Raw genomic sequence first — 17431 nt, 5'->3', positions numbered from 1 at the left:
CCGGCAACGGACAGTCAAAAAGATCTGACTGTGACTTGACTTTGGAGGTCGCGTTTGGCTGCCTATTTAAGTATAGGCACGGACAAGTGTGCTTAGATGTGTTAGTGTCTGTTGTCTGTATTCTGTTTCTGTGTTTGGTATCACGGAAGCAGCTAAGGTTAAGCTGCAGTTTGGGCCAGGTACTGAAGGTACCAGGCATCTGTGGAAATTGGTTATAGGATGCTTTGTCTTGGTCTTGTTTGTCTGGATTGTTTTCTGTGGTATTGTCCAGTGTCTTTTTGACTTTTGTTTCGTGTTTGAATTTGGACTGACGACCGTGTTTAAAATCTTGGACCAATGACTGTGTTTGAAATCATGAAACTGTTTGCTTTGTTCATTGAGGAGTTTTACTTGGTCCCCTTAATGCTTAGTGAGTAAGGAACTTAATTTTGTGGACCCGCTCTAGTGGCGGTGTGTTGGTTGATAGCCAAAGTTAATTTTTAAAACAGTGTTTTATCTGTGCTTGTGCTCGCAGCCAGCTGAGATAAGCTAGAGAAGTGAGTAAATTTTGCTTGGGAGCAAGGAATCTTAAAGGTGGAGTTTCAGCCGGTATGGCACTTAGTGCGTAGCTGCCTAAAAGATCAGAAATGCTGTTAACAGGCTAAAAAAATAAAAAAAAAAGGGACAGGCTGCGTTAGAAATGCTACAGGAAGAATAATCTAAAAAGGCTGAGAGCTAGGTGGGGCTATAAGGAAAACAAGAACAGGAAAGGAATTTCTGACATTTGCTCACAGTAGGAGAGCACTCATTTAGAGAAGTTCTTTAAGGAAGCCTGCCTAATCTGCTGTCTTTATTCCAAGGGAGGAGTCAGTCTCCAGCACTAAATTACTTGGAGGTGGCCAAAGTCAGGATTAATGTTTTCTTTTCCTTGGGCCCTTTAAACCCAGTGAGACAGTTTGGTAAAGGGCTACTACTGAGGTCCTGATAGCCCCAGGTGAACTGGTTACGATTCTTCTGTCAGCCACCTGGCATCTAGCAACCAGGTTCTAACCATCTCTCCATCCTTTTGTTATTAGTTGTTACTAAAAGCCTAGTGTCATTTGAAGGCTGGTTCTCTTGAGAGGCAAAGCCACGGAGCTGACACTGAAGAGAGATAAATGCTGTTTGCCCTCTTCACAAGATTCTCTTGATTTCTCACCATCCCATTTGAGATGCTTGTTAGTAACTGTTACAGGTCTTCTTTACCACTGATGAAAGACGGAATCCTACTGGAGACCAGAAAAAAATGTTCCAGACACGGATAGAAGGCCCTCACTTCTGCCTGCTCTCTTCAGACGCCTGAAGGTAGGGAGTACCAGGTCTGCCGCTAGGCTCCAAGGGTGGGTCTCTGAGGGGCTGGAAAGTGCCCCACCAATCAGGCTAAGATAAGGAAAAGATATGAAGAGAAAGTTACAGAAACTTGAAGGGTTAAGCTAAGTCACTGAGAGAGTTATTGTAAGTTGCAGAGAAAATAAGTTGATGCGTGGTTCAGGGTCTGTGCAGAAAAGTGGACAGCACCTAATAGCTGTAGAAGAAGATGCAGAGAGACTGAAAAAAGAAAGAAAGAAAGAAAGAGGTAAAAAGAGCAGGAAGCTAGGGAAGAAAAGAGACAAAAAGAAGAGGAAATTAGAGAGCTAAAGAGAGATAAAAGACGAGAGAGGAACATATACTGGCCACAGTAGTTAGGGAACCTAGGAAGATAGTACCTGGCAACAGAAGAGAATTCCTGGCTAAAGATCAGTGTGCTTAATACGAAGAAAAAAAGACACTGGGTCAGGGACTGCCCCAGAAAGAACAAGAGGGGACACTGGAGAGCCTCTCGGTCCTGGAGTGCTGGCTATGTGCAGAGATAGGAGGGAAGCCTGCCCAGTTGTTTTATGGATACAGGGACCCAATGCTCTGTGCTCCTATGCTCCAGTGGGCCAGTATCCAAAGACCTTGGGTACAGGGGCCTACTGGCAACAAACAATACTTATGGACTGCCCGAAGAACAGTGGACCTTGGCGTGGGCCGGGTAACCCACCCACTAGTTCATGGTCATCTCTGACTGCCCCTATCCCTTGCTCATGAGAAAATTGCTCTCCAAAATGGCTTGCGTGGGCTAAAATGACTGGGTGAGGCCATGTGTATGCATATCTACAGACTGTGTATGTGGAGCTTAAGACCTGTCTCAGTGCACCAGTACCTGATGCTGGGAGATGTGTGACTTAGTCCTGTTCTGCCTGGAACATATCATTCCTGCCAGCCGGGCACTAACAATTATCACCCAATCCAGGACTTAAACTGTGATAGAGTGGCTGATGTTTTGCCTTTGAATAGAGTGTCCCAAAAGATGGGACCACTGGTCAGCTGCCATGGACTAGATTCTCCACCCGTTGGGGACAATCTGGTCACCTTGCTGCCCAATCCGGACCTGGAGCCACCACAGCATGAGTGTCAAGCACTGGCAGAAGCCCATGGGTGGAGGAAAGATCTCTGCGACTGGCTGATTGACCCCTGCTGAAAGCCGAGGCTACCTTGTCTACAGACGGGAACAGTTCTCTTCATGAAGGTCAGAGATAAGTGGGTGCTGCCATGGTGGACAACACAATGTCATCTGGGATGGCTGAACCTCAACCCCCCAGTACATCAGTGCCGCAGATGCCTTTACCATCTCTTGGATGCCCTGGTGAAGCCAACAACTGTGAGTACTATTCATTGCTCAGGATATCAGGAGGGAAGAGATTCAGTGGTATGGGGCAATAACAAAGCAGATCAAGTGGCTCGAAAAATGGCTATGCAGGAGCCTATCCTGGTTGCAGACCTGCAAGAGACAGCCACTGAGAACTAGGATCGGACTAAGGGATGGCCTCACTTAGAAAAGGCCCAAATTGCTTAAAAGATAAAGGACAATGGCACACTTGAGGGGAAAGCTATACTCCCCAGAGAACAAAGAAAAGACTCACTTTGCCAAATACAGAAATGGACTCATTTAGGAGATAAGAAGTTTGTCCAAGTAGTTAAGGTATATGTAACAGACTTTAAGATTTTAGCCAGAGAGACAGTAAAAAGTATAAGGTATGTCAATAAGTGAATGCTTAGCAAGCAAACAGGGCAAAGAGACCTAGAGAGTTTAGTGAAAAGTCGAAGTGAACTTCACTGAGATAAAACCAGAAAAATATAATCACAAGTATCTCCTAGTGCATGTACATACTTTTTCAGGAATAGATAGAAGCTTTCCTCACCAAATGAGAGACGGCCTCTGCAATCATCAAGAAGATACTGGAAGAAATCTTCCCCCGATTTGGAATGCCCAAGGTAATCTGGTCAGACAAGGGGCCTACTTTCGTTGCCAAGGTAAGCCAGGGTGTGGCCAAGTATTTAGAGGTCAATTGGAAATTACATTGTATCTACAAACCTCAAAGTTCAGGACAGGTAGAGTAAATAAATAAAATTTTAAGAGAGACCCTGACCAAATTAAATTAACCATGGAGACTGGCGCAGACTGGGTGACACTCCTTCCCTCTTGCTCTCTTCAGAGCAAGAAATACCCCTTCCAGATTCAGCCTTACCCACTTTGAGATCTTATATGGGGCCTCAGCCCCCCACCCCCGAATGTATTAGATGATGTTACTGAACCAACATGTCATAGTGCCATAGTAATAATGATTTGTATGCCAGGCTAAAAGACCTACAGGTGATACAGAAAGAAATCTGCTCACAGCTGACAGCAGCCTATGTCCCGGAGACCCCTGAGACATCCCATTAGTTCCAGGTCGGAGATTGCAGCTACACTGAGCCCAGACACTCGAGCCTCGCTGGAAAGGACCGTACCTGGTGCTGCTGACCACCCCGAGAGCTGTCAATTCTCAGCACTCACCAGCCGCGTACTAGCTGTTGGGGCTGAGAGCTGGGACCTAGAGGGAAATTCAGTCATGTTTGTCCTGGGTTCTATCAAGATAGGTGTGGGATAGGCTTGATTTCCATTACAAATGATGTAACATTGCATATGTTAGTACTCTTAACACTTCTTGGGACTGTGCCTCAGGGATCACAGTCTGTATAAGCTTAGAAGTTCTAAAAGCTAGTCATGACCTTGGTGGATAGGCTTGGATAGTGTCCAGGTTAGAATCCTCATGTTAAGACAACAATACCAAGCTGTTATGCTAGATGAAGCTGAGTTCTCCATGAAGTTCTAAGATTAGAACTATTAACAAAAAAAGAAGTGGGGAATGTAGAACTAGAGTTTCATAAAGGTTACTCATTGTCAGAGTCCAGATGTGCAGGGCCGGACGTGCCTGACGGAGAGCCAGAGATAGGACTTGCCAAACCAGCTATCAGCCCCAAGGACACTGACCATCCTTCCTTCCCCAAGGACACCCTTCCCTTCCTTCACCCCCCCTGAGTGAGATGAGCCACCCTACCTGCCTGCCAAGCTGCTAGATAACACATACTCCTTGCTGATGTCATTTCGCGCCGAAAGTAACCGTGCACCTTTTGAATTGACCAATCATGTGTAACCGCGCAAATGCCCCTTACCTCCCCTATAAAAACCCCCGAGTTTGGAAGCTCGGGGTGGATTCCTCTGTCTCCTGTGTGAGATACGTGTCGACCCGGGATCCCGCTAAGACCTGGGATCTCGTTAATAAAAGCTACCTCTTGCTGTTACATCAAGAATGGCTTCTCGTGATTCCTGGGGGCGCTCCACCCCGCGATCAGAGCGAGAGACGCAGTTCCCCATTTTGGGGTACGCTCTTTCAAATTTAGTGACATCATAGCAGTTGTAGTTTAAAGTCTTCTCAGCGATGTACATAAAACAGAAAAAGCCACCTAATCATCTGAATTGTTTCTCAAATTTTATCTCCATAACTGAGTTACACATGTGACACATGATGTATGGTGCCTTTGTATACATAGGCATGTGCGTGTGTCTTTGTATGCATGGGCATCTGTCACAGTATGCATGCATTTTATGCATATATGTATGGAAATAAAGAAATGTATATGTTAGTATATATTCATGTATGTATACCATGATTATGTATGTATGTGTATACGTTTTTTATTGCATTTTCATTATAATGTAGTAAGTTTTTTAGTGAACACTCATGTACAGATCTGTAATAATCCTTAGTTAACTAATTATTGCTCATATGCATGTTTGTTTGTGGCTAACCAGGAAGAATCAGATAACCTATCAGAAGCATCCCTGGAGAAGGCTGATTATTCTTCTTTCCTAGGAGTGGGACTTGTGAGATTGTCCCCTACTCACATTGGCATGTCAACGGGGCTAATTTTATGCAGGCCTTGTTTAGGCAGCCAGAGGATTTTATGGGTGCAGCTTTCTTGTCATACATAGAGGACACTATCTTGAATCAGACATCCAGGTCTTTTGGCTTTTGTGATTCGGCCTTATAGTCCTTCCAAGTTTCTAAGGCTGTTAAGTAGCAGCAAAGATAAAAGTTGTTATTCTGATTTATGTTTTAAATGACAGATGTAATTTCTAGGTGGTAAAAGTATTTAAGAGGCATCTGTGCATTGAATTTTAAGTTCCCAGTGCATTCAAAGTTTTCCTGAAGAGGGTCTAATATATAGCTGTTATTTTGAGGACAGTGGTGTCCAGCGCATATGGATTTTTAAGGCACCTGGTCCACAATATGCTATTACTATAGGCAAAGGTGGTCTCCTCACCTGGACCATATTTCACAAAATGCCATATGTAGGTCATGACTATGAGCAAAGACATAGGAATGGGTTTCTTATGGGACTATTTATTGTAAACAGTGTAGATTTTAAGTGGATCCAACATTAGCTTTCAGAAAGAATCGCAAGCATGGAAAGAAGGCCTGAAGAACTAAAGTGAATCTCAGAAGCACCTTGTAAGTACCTGAGCGCATGTTTGTGTCTCTGGGTCCCGGCTAGCATGTATTTGAAGATAATGGGATGAATAACCCATCTTTATTTGAAGCCACAGGGCAGTGGCACCCACAATTCCATTTCCTGCCCTTTGCTTATGCTGATATATCTGTGACATGCTTTCCGTAACCTCTATATTCTGGTCTCAGCACAGCTTAGACATCATTTAATTTTCTTCTTAAACCATTTTTTTTGTTTTATAAAATATGACCTTTTCATAACTACAATTTTCTTTTTAGATAATGACAATTTCCCTGGGATCAGAATTCTTTGCTGATACCACTATAGCTTCACTTCCCAGACCAACTGCAGCATGATTAGCTTCCCATTACAGCCAGCAGATCCTGGGGAAGTGGAGCAGGAATGTCTGGGACTAGAACAGACCTCAGGCAGCTCGGGTAAGCGTAGAGAGAACAGACTCTTGGGAGGCAGCTTCAGTGAGACAATTTGTTTAATAGGGGGAATAAATAGTACTTATATCTTTGGAGGATGGGTAGGAGCTTTTGAGGATAAGTGTATTTCATTGAAGAGGGCCAGGGTGTGGGGGATGTCTTCTTCGCATAAGGATGAATTCCAGCTGCTGCTGAACATGACTTTATAAGAGGAGAAGTTTAATCTGGCTACCAGGCTACTTGACCTCCTCCAGTGGGCAAAGGTGGGGAGTTTTGTGTGCCATGCCCATACCATTCGTTACAATGATTCTCTGTGAGCTCTTCCTAGTTTAAATTGACAAATGTCGTATCTACTCATGCCAATAACAGGGCTTAGAGCATACAAACAAGTTGCTTGAGTTTTGTTAGAAACACATTTGCTTATGGAGGGAGACAGGTTGAGTTAGACTCACAGATGTATATGAAAGTTCCAACTTTTAAAAACTCAGAAAAATTAAAATCTGTCTTCGGACATCCTACCCCATATTGATTAGGCAGTAGAGGTGGGGTCAACCCTGTAAAGGAAAAAATGGGAAGGAGAGCAAGACACCAGAGGTTCCTGCAATTCCTCAAAGAGTCCTCATCTGCTGTACATGGAATTAGATCCTAGATGGCTCACTAGATGGAATACTATAGAGACAGCAAAAAAGAACTGAGGTCAGTGCAATGATCACTTGCCTCATCTTCAAAGAAGTCCTAACAAGTGACAATGACCTCCCTTTTCCCCTCATCAGGCATGGCTTTCATTGGGGCACAGCAACAGTGTGGTGAGATACAATTGCCTGAGGATTTAGGAACTTGGGATTGGCTCAAACACTGGATATAAGCTTATGCCCTGTGCAATGAACTCAGATCTGCACCCTGATGCTGGTTTTTAGAGTCTGATTCCTGGAATTCATAACGTGAATATGTCATCTCTCGCCCCCTATCCTTGGTAATGTTCCCACAAGTTGATACTGCTGTTGTTGAGAATATCCAAAGATATTCAGAATCCAGATTGCAGCAGAGAAAACAAGCTCACCTCAGATGGCAAGCAGCAGGTTAGTGAGGACTTAACATGGAGTCTGAACAATGTACTTCTTTCCATTATGTCATTCTCTCTAATGGAACACATAACCATCTCTGCTTGGAGACCACCTGGATGTCTGACCTCAGCGATCACAGTACCAAGGTTGGGATGCTCTGACCGTCAATATGAGGAGTCAAGTTCTCCCAAAGCCACTGTTTGGCAGGATTGGGAGCTGTTGTTTCTCTGGAGTTAGGACTCATGAACTGTAAAGTAAGGATAGCAACATTAGCATCACTGTTCATTGGGTTATGGTGAGGTTTAAGTAAGAGAATGTTCCTGGGCCATTGATATGAGTAGGAATTGTTGTTATTGTCATGGCATAGAAATGCTGCTGTCTTCCCCCATTCCTTTCTTCAGGGTAAAATGTTGAAGAGAGTTAACTTGTGACTTGCTAGAGACCACAAATAATTGTGACACATAGATGAAGAAGCCTGACATTATACAATCTGCCAACAGTGGAGGGCATTGCGACAAACTGTGTCCTATAGGAAAGCCAGGGCTCTCACACAGCCAATTATTTGAGAGTCGTAACTCTGTGCTGACTCAGCCACCGGCAGGCAGTAATCACAGCCAAGTTTATATGCTCAGAATTGATGTGGCCATATTTCCACATTCCCAGCAGCAAAGTCAAGAGCAAAGTGTGATTGGAACGTTTTTATAGGCCTAATCATGAAATGCTTGGGTTTATTGATTGGCCTTTACTTAACTTCTGTAACTCAAAGTGAATTTTACCCATGCAAAGTTGAAGGTGTGCTAAAGGAATATCTTTTTGTTGTTTGGTTATTTTGGGACAAAGAGTTCCTCCAAATCTATTGAGAGTAACTGGCTTGGGGCAATAATAGGTGTCCTGAGGGGATTCTAAGAGGGTCTTAGTGAGTCTGTAACTTCCAGGATCGATACGTTTATTTTAATTATGTGATCACTTCATTCCAGGAAAAGCACCAAATGCATGAAGAGGGGGTTTCTCCAGCTACACTTTCAATTATCTCATTGTGTTTCTAATTGTGAAAATAAATTAGAGGACATATATGTGACTATTACTCTGAGCCATTGGAATCTATTGTTTTCTTGTTATATGACACTAATTGTAGTTGTCACAGAAACCTGGAAGGCATTTAGACTGATTGTCCAATCAATTTTCATCTTCTCTGTAATTTCTTGGCTGATATTGAAATTCTTCTTCTGGAAAGTGATTATACCAATGCATACAATTGGCTTGCTCTGAAATGCTCTGTGAACCTGCTACAATTGCATTCATACTCTAGTTATGAGAATAAGTTTATTTGAAATATAAACTGATGACCCAGAGAAATTAGTCATCCAATTGACTGAGGATTGTGCCAAAGTAATAACATAAAGCCTTTGTGATTTTGAGGGGAAATGCTGCTTGTTTTAAAATTTGCATGTCACTGTATTTCTGTGTGTGTTCTTTGTTTTCATTGTCTTTGGAGGATTATCCTTGCTTGGTGCCAATCTTCTTGCCAGATTTCATGGGGAACAGATAGGTATGCATGGCCATATGTTGGTGGAATTAAAAACTTATGAAGTATATTGTCTTGAACAAAATGTTAGACCCTCCACTTTCTAATTGATACTTAACTTCAGTTGTCACATGGCAGAGGGAGGGGGTAACTTATGCTTTTTTTTAAGGTAAATCTATCCATATATACATACTGTGTTCCTTCTGTAGTGATATTAAACACACTTTTAAAAAGTCTTATTAATTATGGACTCTTTCCTATTCTCTCTCTCTCTCTCTCTCTCTCTCTCTCTCTCTCTCTCTCTCTCTCTCTCTCTCTCTCTCTTACATAGGCATCTACTGCAATCCTGATCTGGATCAAAACCAAAGAATCTTCATAAATGTTGTGTCTTGTGTTAAGGGGAACAAGCCATGTTAAAAAAGAATTACTTGGAAAAAGAATGTTGTAGAGATATTTCACACATTCTGTAGTCAAAACTTCCAAGAACCTCCTTTCAGGGGTCCCCGAGTGGGCACAGAACATACCCAGAAACCAAATTCTCAGCACGAAGAAGATTCCTTTCCATGCCCCTCAGTGGGGATGGGGGCAGTGATGGTAGTGCCTCTGGATCAGGCAAAGAGAGGAAAAAGTGTTTCTGCACGAGTGGATTTTTTAGGAGAAAAAAGGGGGAAGGAAGTCTGTATTAGGATGAATTGGTAAGTCCTGCTTGGCACATTTTAGCCAATGTAGCCAGATAATGAATTTTGACTGTGGGACCTTGGTGTTTTGATAGCTGGATCTTAGAGTTTTAGTCTGGCATGAGAAAGTAGCCAAATCAGGGAATAGGCATTGGTGACTAGCTTTAAGAATATAATCTAATTGTTTAGCAAGGAAGGAAGGCAAGACCTGTCAGTGCCATGTTTGCCTGTTAGAGAGCCCTTCACCTTCCTAAGAAGTTTATTTTTCCTGCATGATACTTAGTCATACTATTGATTGGAATAGCACATGGGCAAGATCTCCTTCGGAAGATGTGTTTTCTCTCTGTGCATCTGAATATTTGAGTTTGACAAGTCAGTATCTTTAGACAGATATATGGCTGCTCTCACTACTCAGCCTGGCCTATTCCAAATCTTCAGAATGGAGCTCTCAAACTACAGGAAGTCCCATTACTGACATATTATATGTAAGAAGAAAGAACTATTCTTATGAATCCCCAGTTTATTTTATCATCCCTAGTATATACGTGGCTTATTTTGTGAACATTAATTAGGTATTATAATAAAACTGAATTTATATGGTTCCACTGCTTACACATGTTTTAATTATCGAGCCTCAATAGTGATACAATTGTTTATGTGTGTCTATAACAAACACTAATACTTTAAAAATAAAAGAATAATTAACTTAATTAAAATATTAAAGTAATAACTTTATTAATTAATATTTAAAGTCATATAGCCAACACGACTATCTGATTTTAATATATCAGTCCAAAATATTTTTTTATTACAGTATGTTCATAACATACATGCCATTCTTGTTTTTTTTTTATTTTTTTTTATTTTTTTTTATTAACTTGAGTATTTCTTATATACATTTGAAGTGTTATTCCCTTTCCCGGTTTCCGGGCAAACATCCTCCTCTCCCCTCCCCTTCCTTATGGGTGTTCCCCTCCCAACCCTCCCCCCATTGCCGCCCTCCCCCCAACAATCTAGTTCACTGGGGGTTCAGTCTTAGCAGGACCCAGGGCTTCCCCTTCCACTGGTGCTCTTACTAGGATATTCATTGCTACCTATGGGGTCAGAGTCCAGGGTCAGTCCATGTATAGTATTTAGGTAGTGGCTTAGTCCCTGGAAGCTCTGGTTGCTTGGCATTGTTGTACTTTTGGGGTCTCGAGCCCCTTCAAGCTCTTCCAGTTCTTTCTCTGATTCCTTCAACGGGGGACCTATTCTCAGTTCAGTGGTTTGCTGCTGGCATTCGCCTCTGTATTTGCTGTATTCTGGCAGTGTCTCTCAGGAGCGATCTACATCCGGCTCCTGTTGGTCTGCACTTCTTTGCTTCATCCATCTTGTCTAATTGGGTGGCTGTATATGTATGGGCCAAATGTGGGGCAGGCTCTGAATGGGTGTTCCTTCAGTCTCTGTTTTAATCTTTGCCTCTCCCTTCCCTGCCAAGGGTATTCTTTTTCCTCATTTAAAGAAGGAGTGAAGCATTCACATTTTGATCATCCGTCTTGAGTTTCGTTTGTTCTAGGGATCTAGGGTAATTCAAGCATTTGGGCTAATAGCCACTTATCAATGAGTGCATACCATGTATGTCTTTCTGTGATTGGGTTAGCTCACTCAGGATGATATTTTCCAGTTCCAACCATTTGCCTACGAATTTCATAAACTCGTTGTTTTTGATAGCTGAGTAATATTCCATTGTGTAGATGTACCACATTTTCTGTATCCATTCCTCTGTTGAAGGGCATCTGGGTTCTTTCCATTTTCTGGCTATTATAAATAAGGCTGCGATGAACATAGTGGAGCACGTGTCTCTTTTATATGTTGAGGCATCTTTTGGGTATATGCCCAAGAGAGGTATAGCTGGATCCTCAGGCAGTTCAATGTCCAATTTTCTGAGGAAGCTCCAGACTGATTTCCAGAATGGTTTTACCAGTCTGCAATCCCACCAACAATGGAGGAGTGTTCCTCTTTCTCCACATCCTCGCCAGCATCTGCTGTCACCTGAGTTTTTGATCTTAGCCATTCTCACTGGTGTGAGGTGAAATCTCAGGGTTGTTTTGATTTGCATTTCCCTTATGACTAAAGATGTTGAACATTTCTTTAGGTGTTTCTCAGCCATTCGGTATTCCTCAGCTGTGAATTCTTTCTTTAGCTCTGAACCCCATTTTTTAATAGGGTTACTTGTCTCCCTGCGGTCTAACTTCTTGAGTTCTTTGTATACTTTGGATATAAGGCCTCTATCTGTTGTAGGATTGGTAAAGATCTTTTCCCAATCTGTTGGTTGCCGTTTTGTCCTAACCACAGTGTCCTTTGCCTTACAGAAGCTTTGCAGTTTTATGAGATCCCATTTGTCGATTCTTGATCTTAGAGCATAAGCCATTGGTGTTTTGTTCAGGAAATTTTTTCCAGTGCCCATGTGTTCCAGATGCTTCACTACTTTTTCTTCTATTAGTTTGAGTGTGTCTGCTTTGATGTGGAGGTCCTTGATCCACTTGGACTTAAGCTTTGTACAGGGTGATAAGCATGGATCGATCTGCATTCTTCTACATGTTGCCCTCCAGTTGAACCAGCACCATTTGCTGAAAATGCTATCTTTTTTCCATTGGATGGTTTTGGCTCCTTTTTCAAAAATCAAGTGACCATAGGTGTGTGGGTTCATTTCTGGGTCTTCAATTCTATTCCATTGGTCTATCTGTCTGTCTCTGTACCAATACCATGCAGTTTTTATCACTATTGCTCTGTAATACTGCTTGAGTTCAGGGATAGTGGTTCCCCCTGAAGTCCTTTTATTGTTGAGGATAGCTTTAGCTATCCTGGGTTTTTTGTTATTCCAGATGAATTTGCAAATTGTTCTGTCTAACTCTTTGAAGAATTGGATTGGTATTTTGATGGGGATTGCATTGAATCTGTAGATTGCTTTTGGTAAAATGGCCATTTTTACTATATTAATCCTGCCAATCCAGAGCATGGGAGATCTTTCCATCTTCTGAGGTCTTCTTCAATTTCTTTCCTCAGTGTCTTGAAGTTCTTATTGTACAGATCTTTTACTTGCTTGGTTAAAGTCACACCGAGGTACTTTATATTATTTGGGTCTATTATGAAGGGTGTCGTTTCCCTAATTTCTTTCTCGGCTTGTTTCTCTTTTGTGTAGAGGAAGGCTACTGATTTATTTGAGTTAATTTTATACCCAGCCACTTTGCTGAAGTTGTTTATCAGCTTTAGTAGTTCTCTGGTGGAACTTTTGGGATCACTTAAATATACTATCATGTCATCTGCAAATAGTGATATTTTGACCTCTTCTTTTCCGATCTGTATCCCCTTGATCTCCTTTTGTTGTCTGATTGCTCTGGCTAGAACTTCAAGAACTATATTGAATAAGTAGGGAGAGAGTGGGCAGCCTTGTCTAGTCCCTGATTTTAGTGGGATTGCTTCAAGTTTCTCTCCATTTAGTTTAATGTTAGCAACTGGTTTGCTGTATATGGCTTTTACTATGTTTAGGTATGGGCCTTGAATTCCTATTCTTTCCAGGACTTTTATCATGAAGGGGTGTTGAATTTTGTCAAATGCTTTCTCAGCATCTAATGAAATGATCATGTGGTTCTGTTCTTTCAGTTTGTTTATATAATGGATCACGTTGATGGTTTTCCGTATATTAAACCATCCCTGCATGCCTGGGATGAAGCCTACTTGATCATGGTGGATGATTGTTTTGAGGTGCTCTTGAATTCGGTTTGCCAGAATTTTATTGAGTATTTTTGCGTCGATATTCATAAGGGAAATTGGTCTGAAGTTCTCTTTCTTTGTTGTGTCTTTGTGTGGTTTAGGTATAAGAGTAATTGTGGCCTTGTAGAAGGAATTCGGTAGTGCTCCATCTGTTTCAATTTTGTGGAATAGTTTGTATAATATTGGTATGAAGTCTTCTATGAAGGTTTGATAGAATTCTGTACTAAACCCGTCTGGACCTGGGCTCTTTTTGTTTGGGAGACCTTTAATGACTGCTTCTATTTCCTTAGGAGTTATGGGGTTGTTTAACTGGTTTATCTGTTCCTGATTTAACTTCGATACCTGGTATCTGTCTAGGAAATTGTCCGTTTCCTGAAGATTTTCAAGTTTTGTTGAATATAGGTTTTTATAGTAAGATCTGATGATTTTTTTTAATTTCCTCTGAATCTGTAGTTATGTCTCCCTTTTCATTTCTGATTTTGTTAATTTGGAAGCACTCTCTGTGTCCTCTCGTTAGTCTGGCTAAGGGTTTATCTATCTTGTTGATTTTCTCAAAGAACCAACTTTTGGTTCTGTTGATTCTTTCTATGGTCCTTTTTGTTTCTACTTGGTTGATTTCAGCTCTGAGTTTGATTATTTCCTGCCTTCTACTCCTCCTGGGTGTATTTGCTTCTTTTTCTTCTAGAGCTTTTAGGTGTGCTGTCAAGCTGCTGACATATGCTCTTTCCTGTTTCTTTCTGCAGGCACTCAGCGCTATGAGTTTTCCTCTTAGCACAGCTTTCATTGTGTCCCATAAGTTTGGGTATGTTGTATCTTCATTTTCATTAAATTCTAAAAAGTTTTTAATTTCTTTCTTTATTTCTTCCTTGACCAGGTTATCATTGAGTAGAGCATTGTTCAATTTCCACGTATATTTGGGCATTCTTCCCTTATTGTTATTGAAGACTAGTTTTAGGCCGTGGTTGTGGCTCCTGTGGGAGCCCAGAGGCCTTATACAGTTTCCTCTTGGGCCAGGGATGTGGGCAGGGGTGAGCAGTGTTGGTGGTCTCTTCCGCTCTGCAGCCTCAGGAGTGCCCACCTGACCAGGCGGTTGGGTCTCTCTCTCACAGGGTCTGGGGGTAGAGAGCTGCTGCGGGCCGGGATCCGCGGGTGTGGGACTTCCCAGTCCAAAATATTTTTAAATTTCCTTTTGTCTGTGCATTTCTTCCTAATGTGTTCAGGAAATGTCCCATTTAATGACCCATGATAATCAACACATTCATTGAATAATTATAGCTTATAATTCTCCCACCATAAATGAAATTTTAGGTATTTTACAACTTCTGATAACTTAGTTGATATATATCTATATCTATATCTATCTATCTATCTATCTATCTATCTATCTATCTATCTATGTATAATAGATATAGTAAAATGATGATGCATATTATAGATGCAGTAGAAATTTAATTTACATGACTATTTTAATACTTTTTAGTAATTAATCTTTCTAGAATATTCATTCTTCAATGGTTTTGTTCCACTTTTTCTTTTGGATACTAAAGTGTACATTTCATATATCATATCATATAATATAGTATTTGATGATTCCATCAAGAAATATTGAAATAGGATTAGTGAGATGACTCAGACCATGAATGCATTTACTTTACAAGCCTGATGACTTGAGTTAGATTTCCAGATCCAAGTAAAGGTAGAAGGAGGAACTGGATATACAGAATTGTACACTAGTCTCCACATGCATACCATGACATATGCACTATGCACACATATGTGCATGTGCACACAAACACATCCCAAACACTACACACATATAAATAATAAAGTTTTAAGATAAAAAAGTTGAAGTGACTTTTATTGTTTCTCAGAAATAACAGTCTATGTTGACTGATGGTAGTTTTTGATTTTTGGAATGTGTATGGTATATATACATGCATGCAAAAGGTGCATTTATATGTAGGTATCTGCTCAGGCACAAAGTTGACATATAGTTTTCTTTAATTGGTCTCTATCGAGACACATTCTCTAACTGAACTAGCAGCTCCCTGAGTTTGGCTGGTCTAGTTGGCCAGTTTATCTCTGGAATTCCTTGTCTTTTTCTCCCCAGTGTTGAGATTACAGGTGGCCACCATGCCTGCTTGGCTTGGCTTTAATGTGGATTCTGAGAATAGAAACATTAATCTTCACATTCCCACGCCATGTGCCTTATCCATTGAGTCATGTCATCAACCTCTACTCAAGGTAATTATTCAGATAAACAGTTTTACAACCTGTGACAAGACTTCAATAGAAAAGTACTTTCTTACTTAGGTGTAAAAGGAGTAATTGAAATTATCTTGGATCCTGCTAGAAGCTAATCAACAAGAGGCTGTAAGTGTATAGCTCCACTGTTATTCAGACACTACTAGACCAGATATTAACTGTGAGATTTGAAAATGGGTTCATTAACCCTGGAATACAGCATCCTTACTTGGTGACTTAATAGTACTGAATTAAGGTATTACATCAAGAAAAATCTTACCAGATGATTTTTAGGGAAGCTTCAGAGAGGGACTTGAACATAGCTTCAAATTGAGAGTCATGTTATATAAATGTGAACTACAGCCATCAGAAGGAGGAGGGGAGTCTGGCACTAAAATTAGAGCCCAGGAATTAGAAATTTTCAGTGTCCGGCTGCATGGTTTCTAGTGGGTCTTTAAAATCTAATCATTTCATAGTCTTTCTTCTCTATTCTCAGCCCAAGGTCATCATTCTAAGCCCCCCAAAGGATCTTAGACATCAAGAGAAAGTTTAAGTTCATCTTATAAATGGTATACATTTGAGGTTCATAAGTGGTTTTGCTAGTTAGAGTTAGGGATATTTCAGAAGCCTTGATATAAGTTGAGTTCCTAGAGTCTACTGGAAGACAGACATATCCTTTTACCTCTCTAGCATCTAGGGATGCTTTCCCAATACAGTGACAAAAAGAGGGGCTGTAATAGTGGAGGTAAATGTTTGCAATCCCATGTTTCCCATTTGGGTTGCAGAGAATGGTATCAGCTGAGCCATGAGCCAGCTATTTGCCTCTTTGGTGTAAATGCTCAGAGTAGTTAATATAATTTTCAAATCTGTGACTTTTTCATTTCCAGATTGATAATGCCGAGTTGATAACAGGCAATAGATACCGTCATAGCAATTTCAGATTCAAAGATCAGAAAGTACTTGAGGATTTGAGTGAGAAAGGAATGCAGTAAAGACAGTTGTCCTGTCCTTCACAGTTTGGGAATGAGCTCTTACTGCTCTGAAAAGAAGTCTTGGCTAGTGCCTGGGAAGCAAGGTAGACCAGTAGCTTTCTCTTGGTTTGATGATTACTCTTATTGCCATGGCTTCAATGATCTAAAATTATTAGATCAAATGCTCTCTGATGTTCAAAGATACCTAGCCTGATGGGCATAGTTATCAACAGTAATAACAGGGGCACAGATTATGATCTTTATTATTTCCAGTGCAATGAAGACACAGAGAGTCAATGAGAGTAAAGGATATACAATATAATAATGTACAGAGAATGCCATATATTGGCCATGATTTTCAGAATGGTGACTTGGGATATATGAAAAAGCAAGAAAACTTTTTTTTTCATATTAAGAAACAGCCTAACTTGGTGGGGACAGAGGAAGTCATATGTATGTAGGAGAGAATTGGAGTCTGGAACAATGGCTCAGCAGTGAAGAACAGTTGCTGCTCTTACAGAGGATCTGGGTTCATTTGTACCCACGTCATGACTCACAATTGTCTGCAACTGCAGGATTAAGTATCATTAACCCTCCTCTGACCTCTGCATGAACCAGGCAGGTACTCACATGGTGAACAGACATGCATGGAGGCAAAAACTCATTCAAAGTAAAATAAACCTTGTGGCTGACAAGAATTTACAAAAAACAAAATTGGCTTGCTTTTATCATTTTTTTTCAGTAGAAGTGAAAGAGATAAAACAAATACAATGATCTCTAAAAGTTTATGGAAAAAAACATATATAGTCTTCACAATGGCCTTGGTGGTTTGAGAATCCCAAAAGGCCTCTTTGGCCAACAACTCAAATATATGTAATCCACATCCAGTACT

This window comes from Rattus norvegicus, chromosome 2, assembly GCF_021556685.1.
Source record: "Rattus norvegicus strain SHRSP/BbbUtx chromosome 2, alternate assembly SHRSP_T2T, whole genome shotgun sequence".
NCBI classification, from domain to species: Eukaryota; Metazoa; Chordata; class Mammalia; order Rodentia; family Muridae; genus Rattus; species Rattus norvegicus.
The sequence above is the reverse complement of the archived record's forward strand: the minus strand, read 5'-3'. Positions refer to the sequence as shown.